This window comes from Lingula anatina, chromosome 6 (assembly GCF_051362555.1).
Source record: "Lingula anatina isolate TDL-2025a chromosome 6, LinAna3.0, whole genome shotgun sequence".
NCBI classification, from domain to species: domain Eukaryota; kingdom Metazoa; phylum Brachiopoda; class Lingulata; order Lingulida; family Lingulidae; genus Lingula; species Lingula anatina.
Genome location: NC_141772.1, coordinates 17,929,098 through 17,951,696, shown reverse-complemented (window position 1 = coordinate 17,951,696; position 22,599 = coordinate 17,929,098). Strand labels below are relative to the sequence as shown.

Sequence of the window (22,599 nt, the reverse complement as noted above, 5' to 3'; positions counted from 1 at the left end):
ATTTACCATAATGAGAATGAACACAAGGAAAAAGAGTAAAAAAAATTGAAACGTACAGGGACAACAGTAACATTCACCATAATGACAAGAACACAAGTTAAAAGATTGAAAACGAAGGCGTAAACAGTCATCTCGATATGAACAAACACATTCAATAACAATGCAGAATAGAAACAGCAAACAGCATATAAACAGACACAAAGACATATATTGACAACACCATCATGCACAGTAATAGTAATGAATACAAACAAATAGAGTGACAAAACTGATATACACAGTGTTCACAATAAATACAAACATCAACAGTAACAACACCAACAAACACAGTAATCAAAATAAATACAAACAAACACAGTCATAAAACAGAAACAGTGATTAGAAAAAAATTTCACATGTACAGTGACAACAACGACATTCACCATAATGACAAGAACACAAGGTAAAAGAGTGAAACCGAAATCGTAAACAGTCATCTCAATATGAATAAACACATTCAGTAACAATACACAATAGATACAGCAAACAGCATATAAACAGACACATAGATATATATTGACAACACCATCATGCAGAGTAATGGTAATGATTACAAACAAATAGAGTAAAAAAACTGACATACACACTGCTCACAATAAATATAAACATCAACAGTAACAACACCAACAAACACAGTAATCAAAATAAATACAAAGAAAAACAGTAAAAATACAGACAACGCAGTAATTAGAAACAAATTTCACTTGTACAGAGACAACAGTAACATTTACCGTAATAAGAATGAACACAACGAAAAAGAGTGAAAACGACATTGTACACATTCATCTCATAATGTACAAACACATTCAGTAACAATACAGAATAGACACAGCAAAAAGAATATAAACAGACACATAGACATACAGTGACAGCACCATCATGCAGAGTAATAGTAATGATTACAAACAAATAAAGTAAAACAACCGACATACACAGTGCTCACAATAAATACAAACATCAACAGTAACAACACCAACCAACACAGTAATCAAAATAAATGCAAACAAAAAACAGTCACAAAACAGACATACACAGTGATTAGAAAAAAAATTCACATGTACAGTGAGAACAATAACATTCACCATAATAAGAATGAACACAAAGAAAAACAGTGAAAACGAAGTTGTACACAGTCATCTCATAATGTACAAACACATTCAGTAACAATACAGAATAGACACAGCACACAGAATATAAAGAGACACATAGAGATACACGGACAACACCATCATGCAGAGTAATAGTAATGATTACAAACAAATAGAGTGATAAAACTGACATACACAGTGGTCACAATAAATACAAACATGAACAGTGACAACACAAACATGCACAGTAACCAAAATAAATAAAAACAAACACAGTAAAAGTACAGACAGTGTACAGTGACAACAGTAACATTTACCATAATAAGAATGAACACTACAAAAAAGAGTGAAAACGACGTTGTACACAATCATCTCATAATGTACAAACACATTCAGTAACAATACAGAATAGACACAGCAAAGAGAATATAAAGAGACACATAGACATACAGTGACAACACCATCATGCAGAGTAATAGTAATGATTACAAACAAATAGAGTAACAAAACTGACATACACAGTGCTCATAATAAATATAAACAATAACAGTAACAACACCAACAAACACAGTAATCAAAATAAATGCAAATAAAAAGTCACAAAACAGACATACACAGTGATTAGAAAAAAAAATTCACATGTACAGTGAGAACAGTAACATTCACCATAATAAGAATGAACACGACGAAAAACAGTGAAAAGGAAGTTGTACACAGTCATCTCATAATGTACAAACACATACAGTAACAATATAGAATAGACACAGCACACAGAATATAAAAAGACACATAGAGATACAGTGACAACACCATCATGCAGAGTAATAGTAATGATTACAAACAAATAGAGTGACAAAACTGACATACACAGTGGTCACAATAAAAACATGCACAGTAACCAAAATAAATAAAAACAAACACAGTAAAAATACAGACAAACACAGTGATTAGAAACAATTTTCACATGTAGTGACAACAGAAACATTTACTGTAATAATATGAACACGATGAAAAAGAGTGAAAACGAAGTTGTACACAGTCATCTCATAATGTACAAACACATTCAGTAATAATACGCAATAGAAACAGCAAACAGCATATAAACAGACACATAAACATAGTGACAACCCAATCATGCACAGTAATAGTAATGATTACAAACAAATAGAGTAACAAAACTGACATACACAGTGCTCATAATAAATACAAACATCAACAGTAACAACACCAACAAACACAGTGATTAGAAAAAAAATTTCACATGTACAGTGACAACAGTAACATTAACCATTATGGGAATGAACACAAGGAAAAAGAGTGAAAACAAAGTCAATACACAGTCATCACAATATATATAAACACATTCAGTAACAATACAGAATAGACACAGCAGAGAAAATATAAACAGACACATAGACATACAGTGACAACACCATCATACAGAGTAATAGTAATGATTACAAACAAATAGAGTGACAAAACTGACATGCACAGTGCTCACAATAAATACAAACATCAACAGTAAGAACACCAACAAACACAGTTATCAAAATAAATACAAACAAAAACAGTCACAAAACAGAAACACAGTGATTAGAAAAAAATGTCACATGTACAGTGACAACAATGACATTCACCATAATGATAATGACCACAAGGAAAAAGAGTAAAAAAATTTCAAACGTACAGGGACAACAGTAACACTCACCTTAATGACAATGAACACAAGGTAAAAGAGTGAAAACGAAATTGGACACAGTCATCTCATAATGTACAAACACATTCAGTAACAATACAGAATAGACACAGCGCACAGAATATAAAGAGACACACAGATACACTGACAACACCATCATGCAGAGTAATAGTAATGATTACAAACAAATAGAGTGAGAAAACTGACATACACAGTGGTCACAATAAATACAAACATGAACAGTGACAACACAAACATGCATAGTAACCAAAATAAAAAAAAACAAACACAGTAAAAATACATACAAACACAGTAATTAAAAACAAATTTCACATGTACAGTGACAACAGAAACATTTAACGTAATAAGAATGAACACAATGAAAAAGAGTGAAAACGACGTTGTACACATTCATCTCATAATGTACAAACACATTCAGTAACAATACAGAATAGACACAGCACACAAAATATAAAGAGACACATAGAGATACACTGACAACACCATCATACAGAGTAATAGTAATGATTACAAACAAATAGAGTGACAAAACTGACATACACAGTGCTCATAATAAATACAAACATGAACAGTAACAACACCAACAAACACAGTAATCAAAATAAATGCAAACAAAAAGTCACACATGTACAGTCACATGTACAGTGACAACAATGACATTCACCATAATGACAAGAACACATGGTAAAAGAGTGAAAACGAAGTCGTAAACAGTCATCTCGATATGAACAAACACATTCAGTAACAATACAGAATAGAAACAGCAAACAGCATATAAACAGACACACAGACATATATTGACAACACCATCATGCAGAGTAATGGTAATGATTACAAACAAATAGAGTAAAACAACTGACATACACAGTGCTCACAATAAATACAAACGTCAACAGTAACAACACCAACCAACACAGTAATCAAAATAAATACAAAGAAAAACAGTCACAATACAATCATACACAGTGATCAGAATAAATTTTGACATGTACAGTGACAACAGTAACATTTACCGTAATAAGAATGAACACGACGAAAAAGAGTGAAAACAAAGTTGTACACATGCAGTCATCTCATAATGTACAAACATATTCAGTAACAATACAGAATAGACACAGCACACAGAATATAAACAGACACATAGACATACACTGACAACACCATCATGTAGAGTAATAGTAATGATTACAAACAAATAGAGTGACAAAACTGATATACACAGTGGTCACAATAAATACAAACATGAACAGTGACAACACAAACATGCACAGTAACAAAAATAAATAAAAACAAACACAGTAAAAATACAGACAAACACAGTAATTAGAAAAAAATTTCCATTGTACAGTGACAACAGTAACATTTACCGTAATAAGAATGAACACGACGAAAAAGAGTGAAAACAAAGTTGTACACATGCAGTCATCTCATAATGTACAAACACATTCAGTAACAATACAGAACAGACACAGCAAAGAGAATATAAACAAACATATAGACATACAGTGACAACACCATCATGCAGAGTAATAGTAATGACTACAAACAAATAGAGTGACAAAACTGACATACACAGTGCTCACAATAAATACAAACACGAACAGTGACAACACAAACATGCACAGTAATCAAAATAAATAAAAACAAGCACAATCAAAACACAATATTACACTGTGATTAGAAAAAAATATCAAAGGTACAGTGACAACAGTAACATTTACCGTAATAAGAATGAACACGACGAAAAAGAGTGAAAACGCCGTTGTACACATTCATCTCATAATGTACAAACACATTCAGTAACAATACAGAATAGACACAGCAAAAAGAATATAAACAGACACATAGACATACAGTGACAACACCATCATACAGACTAATAGTAATGATTACAAACAAATAGAGTAACAAAACTGACATACACAGTGCTCACAATAAATACAAACATCAACAGTAACAACACCAACAAACACAGTAATCAAAATAAATGCAAACAAAAATAGTCACAAAACAGACATACACAGTGATTAGAAAAAAAATTCACATGTACAGTGAGAACAATAACATTCACCGTAATAAGAATGAACACAACGAAAAAGAGTTAAAATGAAGTTGTACACAGTCATATCATAATGTACAAACACATTCAGTAACAATACAGAATAGACATAGCAAAGAGAATATAAACAGACACATAGACATACAGTGACAACACCATCATACAGAGTAATAGTAATGATTACAAACAAATAGAGTAACAAAACTGACATACACAGTGCTCACAATAAATACAAACATCAACAGTAACAACACCAACAAACACAGTAATCAAAATAAATGCAAACAAAAAACAGTCACAAAACAGACATACACAGTGATTAGAAAAAAAATTCACATGTACAGTGAGAACAATAACATTCACCATAATAAGAATGAACACAAAGAAAAACAGTGAAAACGAAGTTGTACACAGACATCACAATATATATAAACACATTCAGTAAGAATACAGAATAGACACAGCAAACAGCATATAAACAGACACATAAACATATAGTGACAACACCATCACGCAGAGTAATGGTAATGATTACAAACAGAGTAAAAAAAAAAAACTGACATACACAGTGCTCACAATAAATACAAACAGTAACAACACCAAACAGTAACAACACCAACAAACACAGCAATCATAATAAATAGAAACAAACACAGTCAGAATACAGACATAAATAAACAAATTAGAAAGAAGACAAGGAAAAAGATTGAAAACATAGCAGTGCACAGTCATCACATTATATACAATCATATTCAGTAACAATACAGAATAAACACAGCAAACAGAATATAACCAGACACATAGACATACAGTGAAAAAACCGTCGTGCAGAGTAATAATAATAATGAATGAAAACAAATAAGAGTGACAAAACTGACATGCGTAGTGATCACAATAAATACAAACACAAACAGTAACAACACCAACAAACACAGTAATCAAAATAAATACAATCAAAAACAGTCATAATACAGACATATGCAGTGATCAGAATAAATTTTGACGTGTACAGTAACAGTAACGTTCACCATAATGAGAATGAACACTAGGAAAAAGAGTAAAAAACATAGCTATACACAGTCATCACAATATATACAAACACATTCAGTAACACAAAATATAGACATACAGTGATCAGAATAAATTTTGAAACGTACAGTGTCAACAGTACAACTGTAACGTTTAACGTAATGAGAACACAAGGAAAAAGAGTAAAAAAGAAAAAAAAAAAAATAGCCAGACACAGCAAACAGAATATATATAGACACATAGATAAATAGTGAACAACATCATCATGCAGAGTAATATAGTAATGATTACAAACAAATGGATTGACAATACTAACAGACACAGTGCTCATTATAAATGCTAACACGAACATGCACAGTAAAAAATTACAGACATATACAGTGGTCAGAAAAAATTTGGACATGTACAATGGCAACAGTAACGTACATCGTAATAAGAAAGAAGACAAGGAAAAAGATTGAAAACATAGACATGCACAGTCATTTTAACACGTACAAACACATTCAGTAACAATACAGAATAAACACAGGAAACAGAATTCAAACAGACACATAGACATATAGTGAACAACATCATCATGTAGAGTAATAGTAATGATTACAAACAAATAGTGACAAAACTGAATTACACATTGCTCACAATTAATACAAACAACAATATTAACAACACCAACATGCACAGTAATCAAAATAAATAAAAACAAACACAGTCAAAATACAGACATACACAGTGATCAGAAAAAAATTTGACATGTACAGTGACAACAGTAACATACATCGTAATAGGAATGAAGACAAGGAAAAAGAGTGAAAACATATAGCAGTATACAGTCATTATATACAAACACATTCAGTAATAATACAGAATAGACAGCAAACATAAGATAAACAAACACACAGGCATACAGGGACAACACCATCATACACAGTAATAGTAATGATTACAAACAAATAGAATGACGATGAGAACACCAGTATAACAATATTATTGTTGCACTGACCTGTGCTGAGGCTACGACTTTGTAGAATAGGCTTGTTGACTACATTCTGACGATGTGTGGAGAATCACACTCTTTAGTATCAAACCAAGGCCATGGCTTCATGAATTTCCTATTCAATGGCTATCTAATCAGAATAGTCAACAAGCCTACTCTGCCTCTTTAGACTCTTTACATAACTTATTATAAGGAGATACAGACTACAGTAAAAAGTTATTACGTGAAGTTACCAAAATTGCCTGTGAATTATTAGATGTCTCGAACAATACACTGTCACGACAGACAGTACACAGGCATCAGAAAGTTTAAATGAAATTTTATTTATATAGCGATTTGAAAGTCTGTGAAATATTTTCGCTTAGCACACCCCCAACTCCCACCCATCAGTTCACATTAATCCTTATCACTTTAAACATATATATATAAAACTGGGTGGGATCTAAGTGACACTTTTCTCTCTCCTATCCCCACTTTCAAAGAACCCATATTTTGAATGTTAGGTTCACATTTTATTAGTTGGCATGGTTCTTTAAAATAAGACTATTGAGGCTCCAAATTTTGTTCATAAGCATAAGAATATATTACCATGTTGACAAATCATTCACCAAATTTTTTTTGCAAAAGATTTTGATTTTAATTCATTAAAAATCCATAAAATATGACCTCTTGTGACACTTGGCCCATTATCAATAAACCTTGACTTATTGTCATGCATTCATGCCTCATGAAAATTATTGTCCCATCCCTTACCTGCATAATGTATTGATGTATCTTTAATCATATTGATATGGCAAGCATTTTCTCTCCCCTACTCTCACTTTCAGAAAGGGTACTTTTGGATCGTAAGGTTCACATTCTTTTACATAGTTTTCTAAATTAAGACAGCTGAGGCTCCAAGTGATAAAAACCTTGCCAGCTGTCATCCATCAACTAGAAGTTTACTTAATTATTACTGAACAGGTTACAATTCAATACTTATGTGATGCTCCATGCTAATGTCAATGAATTTTGATTTACATGTAACATACATGTACATGCAGTTTTTATTATATATATATATATATATATATAGCACACACAGAAAATAACAGCAACTGCATTATGCTCATCACACAGTCTTATGTACAGCAATCACTGTATATCGGAGTCACTTAAGCAATGTTAGAAAAACTTGGATGACTGAACACCGTTTTGTGTGGTTTTGTAGAAACAGAATGAAAGACACGAATGTAGATAATATTTGTTTTTTTTTATCACAAACCAGAAGTCTTAAAGCATTAACAGAAGGGAAGCAAACAGTCTTTATACTTACCCAATAAACTAAAATGCACTCCTCTTCGATTGTGTTAACTTCAAAAACTACATGTATTCCGCTCTTTCCCATCCCAAAGAATCTTCACTGCATTTTTGCATATGTTAGGCAAGATGCCAGTGGTGATTGAAGTTTCTTACATCGTTAATATCCCTAAATATATTCCATAACGTGCAAAATACTTGAAAATAGTATTCCGATCCGAATGAACAAGTCTCTTAGTGAAAAAAAAGACCCCGCAGGAAAAACGCAATCAACATATCTTTCACAACTAACACACTGCATCGGAGGAGAATCGGGGAACATCAAGCGCATCCGAGAAACGCTACGTTCAAGCTATTTCGGTCAGATCTTTTGATTTTTAGTTCAAATATGAATTTCGCGGACGGTAGACCTACCGGTATTGTTTAATGTCCATTGCCCGATATACAATCAGGGGCTGATCCAGGATTACTTAAATTTAAATGGGGGGGGGGGGGGGGGGGGGGGGGTGTCCGCCGCGGATCCTACAAATTTCTAATCACTTTCATACACATTGTTATTCATAGTGGTTTATCTGTGTTTAGATTAATTTCACATAGTAGAAAATAACTTCTTTTTGAAACAGATGGAGAATTTTCTTTTATAAATGAGGTATTCTAAAGAATTTGCTAAAAGTTGAACACAGGATTTAGTCATTTGGCTGGGATGGATAAAAAGGATACTCTTCTCTTCATTATTGAATATATTAACTAAATTTTGTAACTCAAGACAATCTTCTAATGAATTATGAGCTGAACAATTTGTTAAGTAATTTACAAACTAAAGTCTCTTGTTAATGATTGGGTAAATTTGGATAAAGTCGTCACATGGAATAAAGTACAATTTATCTTCTAAAATTCTGTTCATTTCCCAAACATGAAAAAGTATTATTTGTATTTTCATCAATATTCCTTGGTTATCTGTTATATTGTGTTTGATGGGTTTTGTACTGTACATTAGTACTTTTACAAAGCCATTACAACAATGGCATTGCAACACCAAATATCTGCTCACACCAGAAGAGAGCACAACTATTGCATCTTTTCAAGAGAGTTGAAAATTGCACTGTTTACAGGTCATATTACTCCATAACATACTTGTGGTCAAAATGCAAGCGCTTGTGAATATTTCCAGTGGGATAAGATCTTGTCACGGCTATACAAGCCTTACTAAAACGCTATTTTCCAACCCTCTCCATGAAAATTTTCCCATTGCAGCATTTGTAAATAAAGTCACGTGTGTCCTTAACATCGTTAAAGACTTGGTGTTCACGGATACGCAATGCATTGTTGACATACTTATAGTGCTTCGGCCAAAATAACAACAAATATTTCATAAAAGGATGATTTACATGTTTTAATACATGTTATACTTTTATCATTAGCCGTTTTGCAAAAAAAAAAAAAAAAAAAAAAAAACTACTCATGCGCCAAATCTACACAGATCACAAAAAAAGCCAGTAATGATCAAACGTCTCTTCTGAATGTAACAACTCTGTGAAATGTCTGACTTGTACAACTCAAGCTTAACAAATGAAATACTGTAATCTGAGATAAGCTTATCAGTTGACTGTGCCTAATGAAAAAGATTTTCATTATATTTGAAAAGAATAGCAAATTCCATGGATAAAAAATAGTTAAATGTTAGTAATTTTGGCAAATTTAGTCTGTAAACTATTACAGAGAGATCTGAGATAAGTTATTAGTTGACTGTGTGTAATAAAAGTGATATTTTGGACAATATAATTGAGAAAACTGTAAATTACACTGAAAACACCAGCAAATTCCATGGATAAAAATAGTTCAACATTAGCCATTTTCACAAATGTAGAAGAATCTTTATGATATTTTTACAAATAAAGCTTATCAACTATAATAATCTGACATTAGTTTAATTGTTAACTGTTTCATGAAAAATATTTTTCAGAAAATATATTAGAGAAAACTGAAAATAACACTGAAAAGGAGGTAAATTCCATGGCTTAAAACACTTAAATATTAATACATGTAATTTCAACAAATCTAGTCCAATGTTTGTGAAATTTCTTAACCAAAAAAAAAAAAAAAAAAATCTGTGAAAAGCTTATCTGTTCACTGAGTGTAATGAAACTTTTTTAAACAATATATTTGAGAAAAGTGCAAAATTAAATTTAAACAAGGCAGCAAAGCTGTGAAATGTACAGACAAAAACATCTGTGTCTGTACATAAAAACTGCTGATGTTGTATATAAAAATAGTTAAATGTTAATAACTTTGTGAAATTTCCTTAATTCTTTGTGAAATTTGCACAATGAAGCTTATAATTAACAACTGAAATAATCAGCCATAAGCTTATCAGTTGACTGTGTGTAATGAAATTGATTTTTTCGGACAATATACAGTATTTGAGAAAACTAAAAATTGCATAGAAAGAAAAGGCAAATTTCATGCTTTAAAATACTTTTATGTTAATAATTTTGACAAATCTAGTCCAATGTTCGTGAAATTTCTACAAATGATGCTTAACAACTGAAATAATCTGAGATCAGCTTATCAGTTGACTGTGCCTAATGAAAATGATGTTTTCAGAAAATATTTAAGAAAACTAAAAATAAGATTGAAAACACTGGCAAATTCCATACCTTAACATATTCAAATGTATATGCTGTTGACAAATCTAGTCCAATGTTTGTAAAATTTGTCAAAAATAAGCTTAACAACTATAATAATCTGAGATAAGTGTATCAGTTGACTGCCTCATTTATTGGCAATTGATAGGAGAAGATTGAGAATGACAAAAAATAAAATTTTCAGTATTACAATAATATTATTCAGTATCAAATGAAGCATTTTATGTTATGATTTGAGTTTGGTTGTGTAAGAGGAGACAAATTACCCATTATTGTCATCTGGAAACAATATATATCCATTCAAGATTTCTTCTTACTACCAATACCAGATGCAGATTCCTCCTTGTAATGGGTGTCTAAAATCAGGCTTTGCACATCATTTGACGTTTATAATCTTGCCACATATCATGTATTCTACACATGGATGAGATAATGCACTGCTCTTGCTGCTGTTTTTCACTGCCTACTTTTTCTATAGGTATTATCCATTACAAGATAAGTAGAGTCAGTTCCCCAAGAAGCCACCATGCTGTATGGAAAGGGTCACCTGGAAAAAGAACAATATATTTGAGAAAAATGAAAATCATATTAAAAATGTCTCCTACTAGACTATTAAAAACTGGAAACTTTGGTGATTGGTGAAACTGTAGTCAAAATGTGTGTTGGCATTTCAGAATTTTAGTGCAACAGGGGGTTGCGCTCTCCCTTGGGGGGGGGGGTGGGGTGGAGGAGATGATTCTGAATTCTTTTCACGTTATTTCTGTTATCTCCTCCTAGACTATTTGAGTTAGATAATTGAAACTTTGGTGATTGCTAGACCTGTCATCAGGGAAGTGCATTGGCATTTCAGAATTATTTCAAGAGGACATAGGGATGTCCTTGAGGGGGGGGGGGGGAAGTAGTTGTTCAAAAATTTTTTCACGTTGTAATTTCCCCAATCTCCTCTTAGACCATTAGACTTAAGAACTTGAAACTTTGATGATTGGTAGAACTGTAGTCAAAATGTGTGTTGGCATTCTAAAATTTTAGTGCAACAGGGGGTTGCGCTGTCCCTGGGGGGGGGGGGGGGCAGGATGATTCGGAATTCTCTTCATGTTATTTCTGTTATCTCCTCCTAGACTATTTGAGTTAGATAATTGAAACTTTGGTGATTGCTAGACCTGTCATCAGGGAAGTGCGTTGGCACTTCAGAATTATTTCAAGAGGGCATTGGGATGTCCTTGTGGGGGGATAGTTGTTCAAAATTTTTTTCACGTTATAATTTCCCTGATCTCCTCTTAGAACATTAGACTTTAGAAGTTGAAACTTTGGTGAATGATAGCTGTTTCCTCAAGGATATGCATGGGCATTTCATAATTAGTTCAACAGAGGTTTTGGCTATCCCTGGGGATGGTTGATTTTGAAGCCTTTTTTCATTGTTATACCATTATGCTTATATGTCATGTAACAGCTAATTGATCATTTTCTGACGTTTGCATTCTTACAGGCTGATGAGGAAATTATAGGGCAAAACACAATGGCAATGCAAATGAGGTGACGTCAAGCCAATGCTATGTGCACAAATATGCAAATCAATCCCCGCTTGTCACACTGTTCATGCTCAACGGGGAATTATTGCCACTTGCTGCAAGCCAACATAATTACAAAGTTCCTTAACGGTTGGTACTCTTCCTTTCTCTAGGCTGAGATAGTCCTATCTCCTGCCTTGCTAGTGGTTTGACCTCATTTGAAAGTTTTGGGCATATTATTCTTAACTCATAACACATATAAATCTCTAAGTGACCCTTTTACAAAATGATAATTTCCCAGGTAGTATCAGTGGCGGATCCAGAGATATTTTCTGACAGTCTTCCAAATTATCTTTGTTGCGCCATCCCCCATTTTTGACCATCTTCCGACAGAAAAATTAGATACCCGTCAATGTAAACTTGAAAATCTGACCGTCTTCCGGAAGACCCAGAAGACGGCCTAAATCCGCCCCTGACTATATATAGTGATGATGAACACCGAACACAGGTAAAGCAATATTCCCAGATAGCAATAAGTGGTCGCGCTACTGGTGACCCGACGTCGGGCCAACGACTGCTTCACGCCATTGGCCTGACGTCGGTTTAACGGTGGCTCATCAGCTGTGCGTCGGGTAAGGATCAAAAGGGGATTGAAGAGAACAACAAAGTATAGCAATATCATTTTTGCGCTGACCTGTGGTGAGGCTGCGATGCTGGAGATCTTGATGTGATGACGAGTTTAGCTGTCCTCAGTGTGATGATAATCCAGAAGACACACCTTCATCTCCGCTGAAAAGAATATAAGCAGACATATACAGCAGTTACAAAATAGACACATCACAGTGATCAAAATATATATAAACACATACAGCCACAACACAAACATAGATAGTGATCAGAATTTATACCGACACATACAGCCTCACAAAATTCAATGCACTCTAAGGCATCAGAATATAAACATAAAATTTAATGTTTATATACAGGGTTTGGAATGACCGTCAGAAAATTTTGATTACATCCACGAGTTCACATTAACCTTTTAAACTCTAAACATATATAAATCTCTAAGTGACCCTTTTACAGCCACAACACAAACATAGATAGTGATCAGAATATATACAGATATACAAACATAGATAGTGATCAGAATATATATAGACACACACAGTGTCACAAAAGACAATGCACTGTGAGGCATGAGAATACAAACATTGAATTTAAAGTTCAATATAGAGACACATACAGCATCACAACATGCAGTACACAGGCTTCAGAATGTATGCAAGATATTTTTTCTAGTTGTGAGGGTCAAAAGGGTATTGAAAAGAACAATAAAGTATAGCAATATGATTGATGCACTGACCTGTGCTGAAGCTGTGACATTGTAAATCTTGCTGGTGATGATGAGTTTTTAAATTAGCTGTCCTCAGTATGTTGGATGATAATCCAAGAGACATACCTTCATCTCTGCTGAAATTAGAGAAACCATCAATATATAACATACACAGGCACATACAGTATATACAACACAGATGTAATACAAAGATCAAAATGTATTTTGACTTTCAAACAGTGACAAAACAGACATATACAGTAAGCAGAATATATACAAACACACAGAGTATCGCAAAAGACAATGCACTGTGAGGCATGAGAATACAAACATTAAATTTAATCTTTATATATAGGAATTGGAATGACTGCCAGAAATTCTTGTTCACACCCACTAGTTCATATTAACCCTTTTCACTCTGAACATATATAAGACTCTGTGGGATTTAAGTGACCCTTTTAAAAATGATAATTTGCAAGAAATTTTATCTATATACAGATTTTTCTCAGCGCCTTCCCACCCCTACGAGTTCATATCAACCCTTGTCAATTTGAACATATATAAAACTGTGTGGGATCTAAGACTAACACCCCATTACCATAGATTTTTAGATCGATCTATCCCTGTGGGGAGTCTCACTAGATTACTGTCAGCTTGGCCGGCTTAAGCGTCTGTCCCGCCTACTAAAAGCTGTAAAGGGGTAATTAACTATGGCGCCCGCTCAGCTGACTGCAATTTAGCTTGAACCCCCAGGGAGTTGGGTCGATCTAAATCTTAATCCTTAGATCGATCTAAATCTCTGGGAAAGCACCCTAAGTTTCCATACCTTGATCAATCCATCTGGATTGGTCTAACTCCCTAAGGAGTCTCACTAGATTGCTATCAACTTTATCGACTTAACTGTCAGCCAGTTATATCAAACCAACTAGGGGGTAAAGATAATTACCCCCTTACAGCTTTACTAAGCATGACAGACATTTAAGATGGTTAAGTTGATAGCAATTTAGTAAGACTCCCTACGGAGATAGATCAATCCAAATATCTGCGGGACTGTCCTCAAGTGACCCTTTTAAAATGATAATTTCCCAGGAACTATATAAAGTGGTAAGGATCAAAAGGGGATTGAAGAGAACAACAAAGTATAGCAATATCATTTTTGCGCTGACCTGTGGTGAGGCTGCGATGCTGGAGATCTTGATGTGATGACGAGTTTAGCTGTCCTCAGTGTGATGATAATCCAGAAGACACACCTTCATCTCCGCTGAAAAGAATATATGCAGACATATACAGCAGTTACAAAATAGACGCATCACAGTGATCAAAATATATATAAACACATACAGCCACAACACAAACATAGATAGTGATCAGAATTTATACAGACAAATACAGCCTCACAAAATCCAATGCACTCTAAGGCATCAGAATATAAACATAAAATTTAATGTTTATATACAGGGTTTGGAATGACTGTCAGAAAATTTTGATTACATCCACGAGTTCACATTAACCTTTTAAACTCTAAACATATATAAATCTCTAAGTGACCCTTTTACAGCCACAACACAAACATAGATAGTGATCAGAATATATACAGATATACAAACATAGATAGTGATCAGAATATATATAGACACACACAGTGTCACAAAAGACAATGCACTGTGAGGCATGAGAATACAAACATTGAATTTAAAGTTCATATATAGGGATTTAAGTGACTGTCAGTAATTCTTGCTCACCCCCACAAGTTCACATTAACCCCTTCTAACATATACAAAACTGAGTGGGATCTAAGTGTCCCATTAACAAAGTGATATATTCCCAGGTATTATTTTATATTATATAGTGGTGATGGCCACAAAGGGTTTAAAGAGAACACATTATAATTTTTTTTTTTGCACTGACCTCTACTAAGGCTACAAGGATGTAGATATTGTAGGTGATGATGAGTTTATAAATTAGCTCTCCTCAGTGAAATGATAATCCAACAGACATACCTTCATCTCTGCTGAAATCAGAAAACACATCATCAATAAAGAATATATGCAGACATACACAGTAGTTACAACACAAATATAACACAGAGATCAGATTATATTTAAACAGTCATACAGTGATAAAACACACATATACAGTGATCAGAAAATACACACACATTTAGTGTCACAAAACACAATGCACTGTGAGGCATCAGAATAAAAACAAAATTTAGTGTTTATTTATAGGGATTGGAATGACCGTCAGAAAATTTTCTTCACCCCTGCAAGTTGACATTACTTTCACTTTGAACATAGATAAAACTGAGTAGGACCTAAGTGACCCTTTTACAAAATGATAATTACCAAGATAATATATATAGTGGTGCTGGTCAAAAGAGAACAACAAAGTATAGCAATATCATTATTGCACTGACCTGTGCTGAGGCTGCAATGTTGTGGTCCTGATGTGATGAAGAGTTTAGATGTCCTAAGTATGATGATAATCAAGGAAATACACCTTCATCTCTGCTGAAATCAGAGAACACAACATAGACGCATCACAGTGATCAATATATAACAAAGTCACAGTCACCTCAACCTGTCTATCTATAACAGGTTACCAAGAACTGGTAAATTTATTAACAGAACTCCATCACATTTACAGCAACTTATTCATCCTGTTGCTGACCTTGAAAGGAATTCAGTTTATTGGAATGTATTTCTGAATAACAAGTTAAGAAAATTCACTAGTTCAATAAAGACACAAAAAAACTGTCACTTTTACTTTAAAACCCTTTTGTTATTATTTTGATAAATTTAGTTACAGTATTGATAAACAAAGTATCATGTTTTCAATAATTAATATTTTAAATTACAATCCATAACTAGAAGGTTGTGTCAATGACCAAAATACAATGTTGAGTCAATGTCACATTATGACGGTGTTTTGACGTGGCTGGATCAACGTTGATTTTACATTGAATTAAGGTAGAACAACAGCAATTCAACGTTATCAACCTGTTTTCAACGTTGATCCAACACGACTATGCCTACTGGGTAGAGCCAATTTTAACATCTTCGACTTTCCAATTGTGGTGGTTGAGCTAGACCAATCGCGACACACCGATTGTACTAAAACTGAGTAGGACCTAAGAGACCCTTTTACAAAATGATAATTACCAAGATAATATATATAGTGGTGCTGGTCAAAAGAGAACAACAAAGTATAGCAATATCATTATTGCACTGACCTGTGCTGAGGCTGCAATGTTGCGGTCCTGATGTGATGAAGAGTTTAGATGTCCTAAGTATGATGATAATCAAGGAAATACACCTTCATCTCTGCTGAAATCAGAGAACACATCATTAATTAAGAATATGTGGAGACATATACAGCAGTTACAACATAGACACATCACAGTGATCAATATATATATATATATATATATATATATATATATATATATATATATATATATATATAACAAAGTCACAGACACCTCAACCTGTCTATCTATAACAGGTTACCAAGAACTGGTAACTTTACTAACGTAACTCCATCACATTTACAGCAACTTATTCATCCTGATGCTGACCTTGCAAAGAATTCAGTTTATTGGAATGTATTTCTGAATAACAAGTTAAGAAAATTCACTAGTTCACTAAAGACACAAAACAACTGTCACTTTTACTTTAAAACCCTTTTGTTATTATTTTGATAAATTTAGTTACAGTATTGATAAACAAAGTATCATGTTTTCAATAATTAATATTTTAAATTACAATCCATAACTAGAAGGTTGTGTCAATGACCAAAATACAATGTTGAGTCAATGTCACATTATGACGGTGTTTTGACGTGGCTGGATCAACATTGATTTTACATTGAATTTAGGTAGAACAACAGCAATTCAACGTTATCAACCTGTTTTCAACGTTGATCCAACACGACTATGCCTACTGGGTAGAGCCAATTTTAACATCTTCGACTTTCCAATTGTGGTGGTTGAGCTAGACCAATCGCGACACACCGATTGTACTAAAACTGAGTAGGACCTAAGTAACCCTTTTACAAAATGATAATTACCAAGATAATATATAAAGTGGTGCTGGTCAAAAGAGAACAACAAAGTATAGCAATATCATTATTGCACTGACCTGTGCTGAGGCTGCAATGTTGCGGTCCTGATGTGATGAAGAGTTTAGATGTCCTAAGTATGATGATAATCAAGGAGATACACCTTCATCTCTGCTGAAATCAGAGAACACATCATTAATTAAGAATATGTGGAGACATATACAGCAGTTACAACATAGACACATCACAGTGATCAATATATATATATATATAACAAAGTAACAGTCACCTCAACCTGTCTATCTATGACAGGTTACCAAGAACTGGTAACTTTACTAACGTAACTCCATCACATTTACAGCAACTTATTCATCCTGATGCTGACCTTGCAAAGAATTCAGTTTATTGGAATGTATTTCTGAATAACAAGTTAAGAAAATTCACTAGTTCACTAAAGACACAATACAACTGTCACTTTTACTTTAAAACCCTTTTGTTATTATTTTGATAAATTTATATAGTTACAGTATTGAAAAACAAAGTATCACGTTTTCAATAATTAATATTTTAAATTACAATCCATAACTGTAAGGTTGTGTCAATGACCAAAATACAACGTTGAGTCAATGTCACATTATGACGGTGTTTTGACGTGGCTGGATCAACGCTGATTTTACATTGAATTTAGGTAGATCAACAGCAATTCAACGTATCAACCTGTTTTCAATGTTGATCCAATGCAACTATGCCTGCTGGGTAGAGCCAATTTTAACATCGTCGACTTTCCAATTGTGGTAGTTGAGCTAGACCAATCGCGACACACCGATTGTACTAAAACTGAGTAGGACCTAAGTAACCCTTTTACAAAATGATAATTAACAAGATAATATATATAATGGTGCTGGTCAAAAGAGAACAACAAAGTATAGCAATATCATTATTGCACTGACCTGTGCTGAGGCTGCAATGTTGCGGTCCTGATGTGATGAAGAGTTTAGATGTCCTAAGTATGATGATAATCAAGGAAATACACCTTCATCTCTGCTGAAATCAGAGAACACATCATTAATTAAGAATATGTGGAGACATATACAGCAGTTACAACATAGACACATCACAGTGATCATTTTATATATATATATATATATATATATATATATATATATATATATATATATAATGATATATGATATATATATATATATATATAAAACAAAGTCACCTCAACCTGTCTACCTATAACAGGTTACCAAGAACTGGTAACTTTATTAACGTAACTCCATCACATTTACAGCAACTTATTCATCCTGATGCTGACCTTGCAAGGAATTCAGTTTATTGGAATGTATTTCTGAATAACAAGTTAAGAAAATTCACTAGTTCACTAAAGACACAAAACAACTGTCACTTTTACTTTAAAACCCTTTTGTTATTATTTTGATAAATTTAGTTACAGTATTGATAAACAAAGTATCACGTTTTCAATAATTAATATTTTAAATTACAATCCATAACTTCAAGGTTGGGTCAATTACCAAAATACAACGTTGAGTCAATGTCACATTATGACGGTGTTTTGACATGGCTGGATCAACGTTGATTTTACATTGAATTTAGGTAGATCAAAAGCAATTTAAAGTATCAACCTGTTTTCAACGTTGATCCAACGCGACTATGCCTGCTGGGTAGAGCCAATTTTAACATCTTCGACTTTCCAATTGTGGTGGTTGAGCTAGACAAATTGTGACACACCGATTGTAGTAGTTTGGACTAATTCCAGTATGTTTAAAGTACTAGAGCCGATTTCAACAGCATCAACTTTTTGATTGTGGTAGTTGAACTGGAACAATCGCGAGGCTCGGATAAAACTTCAGGGTCACCCTGAGATTCTAACCCGGGACTTTTGCACACTGAGCTACCCAGCCAGGGCCAATACCCGCCAGCGGCTACAGGGGCTAGAGCCAATTTTATCATCTTCGACTTTCCGATTGTGGTAGTTGAGCTAGAACAATCGGGACACATCGATTGCGCTAGACCACTGATTCCAGTGTGTTCAAAGTACTTTCAAAGGCAGTAATGCCGATTTAGACAGCATCAACTTTCGGATTGTGGTAGTTGAGCTAGACCAATCGCGACACACCGATTGTACTAGTTCGGATCAATTCCAGTATGTTTATAGTACTATAGCCAATTTCGAAAGCATCGACTTTCCGATTGTGGTAGTTGAGCTGGACCAATCACTAGGCTGGGAGAAAAATGGCATTACAAAGCCCAGTCCAGTCCAGTCCAGTCTTTTTTCCAAACTCAAACCTGTTAAGGTAAACAGCGGGTTCCAATCCCAGTCGAGCCTGTCTCCCCAAAGAGACATTAGACCAACCGTTTAAGATAGAAAGGACTATTATGACAATTTTAAGGAAATGTAAAGGGCATTTTCTTGACAGCTGTCCCGGGTTAGAATCCCGGGCAAACCTCCAAAGAGACATAAGACAAACCGTTTACATTAGAAAGGAGTATTATGACAATTTTAAGGTATTTTAAAGGGGATTAAGGCCAATTTGAAAACTATTGAGCTTACCTGACAAATCTAACAAGCATTTCATAGTTCCTGAATTCAAATCTGTTAAGACAAACAGCACCTGGTACCAGTTCATCTCTCTTTATTACCTCCACATCTACAAGAGCTCATGTCGAGATGAAACTGGATCATTTCTTGACAGGTTCCTGTAGTGGACAAGCAAGATGGACCCAGGCTCGGTAGCTTAGTTGGTTAGAACAGTCGGATGGTTTGCGAAAGTCCCGGGTTCGAATCCCGATCGAGCCTGGTGTTTTCTTCTCCAAAATAGACATTAGACCATCTGTTTACAATAATAAAGACAATATGAATGACTGTTGAACTTACCTGACAAATCTAACGAGCATTTCATAGTTTCTGAAATCAAAACTGTTAAGATAAACAGCGCCGACGTGGTGTGCCATGGCACAATTTACCTGGAACCAATTCACCCCTATTTATTACCTCCACTTCTACGAGAGCTCATGTCAAGATGAGCCTGGATCATTTCTTGACAGGTACAGGTAGAGGACAAGCAAGGTTGACCCGGGCTCGGTAGCTCAGTTGGTTAGAGCAGTTGCATGGTTTGCGAAAGTCCTGGGTTCGAATCCCGGTCAAGCCTGGTGTTTTCTTCTCCAAAATAGACATTAGACCAACTGTTTACAATAATAAAGACAATATGAATGACTGTTGAACTTACCTGACAAATCTAACGAGCATTTCATAGTTTCTGAATTCAAATCTGTTAAGACAAACAGCGCCGACGTGTTGTGCCATGGCGCAATTTTCCTGGAACCAGTTCATCTCTCTTTATTACCTCCACATCAACGAGAGCTCATGTCAAGATGAGCCTGGATTATTTCTTGACAGGTACCTATAGTGGACAAGCAAGATTGACCCAGGCTCGGTAGCTCAGTTGGTTAGAACAGCTGGATGGTTTGCGAAAGTCCCGGGTTCGAATCCCGGTCGAGCCTGGTGTTTTCTTCTCCAAAATAGATATTAGACCAACTGTTTATGATAATAAGGACAAATTGAATGACTGTTGAGCTTACCTGACAAATCTAACGAGCATTTCATAGTTTCTGAATTCAAATCTGTTAAGACAAACAGCGCCGACGTGTTGTGCCATGGCGCAATTTTCCTGGAACCAGTTCATCTCTCTTTATTACCTCCACATCTACGAGAGCTCATGTCAAGATGAGCCTGGATCATTTCTTGACAGGTACCTATAGTGGACAAGCAAGATTGACCCAGGCTCGGTAGCTCAGTTGGTTAGAACAGGTGGATGGTTTGCGAAAGTCCCGGGTTCGAATCCCGGTCGAGCCTGGTGTTTTCTTCTCCAAAATAGACATTAAACCAACTGTTTATGATAATAAGGACAAATTGAGTGACTGTTGAGCTTACCTGACAAATCTAACGAGCATTTCATAGTTTCTGAATTCAAATCTGTTAAGACAAACAGCGCCGACGTGTTGTGCCATGGCGCAATTTTCCTGGAACCAGTCCATCTCTCTTTATTACCTCCACATCTACGAGAGCTCATGTCAAGATGAGCCTGGATCATTTCTTGACAGGTACCTGTAGTGGACAAGCAAGATTGACCCAGGCTCGGTTGCTCAGTTGGTTAGAACTGTCGCATGGTTTGCGAATGTCCCGGGTTCGAATCCCGGTCGAGCCCTGATGGTTTCTCCCCCGACCAACCGTTTACGATAGATCAATTTAAATTTAAAAGGCACTAAAAAAGGGATTTTACTATTTGACTATTGAGCTGGGCCAGTACAACCGATTTAAGGATAGAAATGACAATTTTAAGGGACTTTTCGGCCCTTTAAGGGGGATTTAAACCAATTCCTAGACTGTTGAGCTGGGCCAGTACAGAGACATGAAAAGAAGGACTTAAGAGCCAAAAAAGGAAGGAAAAGAAAGGCTTTAGAGACATGAAAAGAAGGGCGTAAGAGACAAAAAAGAAAGGAATAAAAGGGCTTTAGAGACATGAAAAGAAGGGCTTAAGAGACAAAAAAATAAAGGAATAAAAGGGCTTTAGAGACATGAAAAGAAGGAAAAGAAGGGCTTTAGAGACATGAAAAGAAAGGCTTAAGAGACACAAAAGGAAGGAAAAGAAAGGCTTAAGAGACATGAAAAGAAGGGCTTTAGAGACATGAAAAGAAAGGAATAAAAGGGCTTTAGAGACATGAAAAGAAAGGAAAAGAAGGGCTTTAGAGACATGAAAAGAAAGGAATAAAAGGGCTTAAGAGACAAAAAAGAAAGGAATAAA

At 34.6% G+C, this 22,599-nt stretch overlaps 1 long non-coding RNA gene across 35 annotated transcripts; it reads right to left on the bottom strand.

Annotated features, from left to right (window-relative positions):
- Positions 1 to 10,636: 10,636 nt before the first annotated feature.
- Positions 10,637 to 21,888, bottom strand: LOC147761282 (uncharacterized). 35 transcript variants are annotated; one of them, XR_015335104.1, is made up of 11 exons: positions 21,025 to 21,888; positions 20,349 to 20,628; positions 18,724 to 18,817; positions 17,854 to 17,947; positions 16,947 to 17,040; positions 16,131 to 16,224; positions 15,623 to 15,722; positions 14,881 to 14,975; positions 13,745 to 13,851; positions 13,073 to 13,167; positions 10,637 to 11,417 (listed from the first exon to the last, which is right to left on the bottom strand). It is a non-coding gene; the product is annotated as an uncharacterized LOC147761282 (long non-coding RNA). The 35 variants fall into 35 exon arrangements; XR_015335110.1 differs by having other exon boundaries at positions 16,131 to 16,221; XR_015335087.1 differs by having other exon boundaries at positions 15,623 to 15,725; positions 21,025 to 21,886.
- Between the last annotated feature and the right edge of the window lie 711 nt (positions 21,889 to 22,599).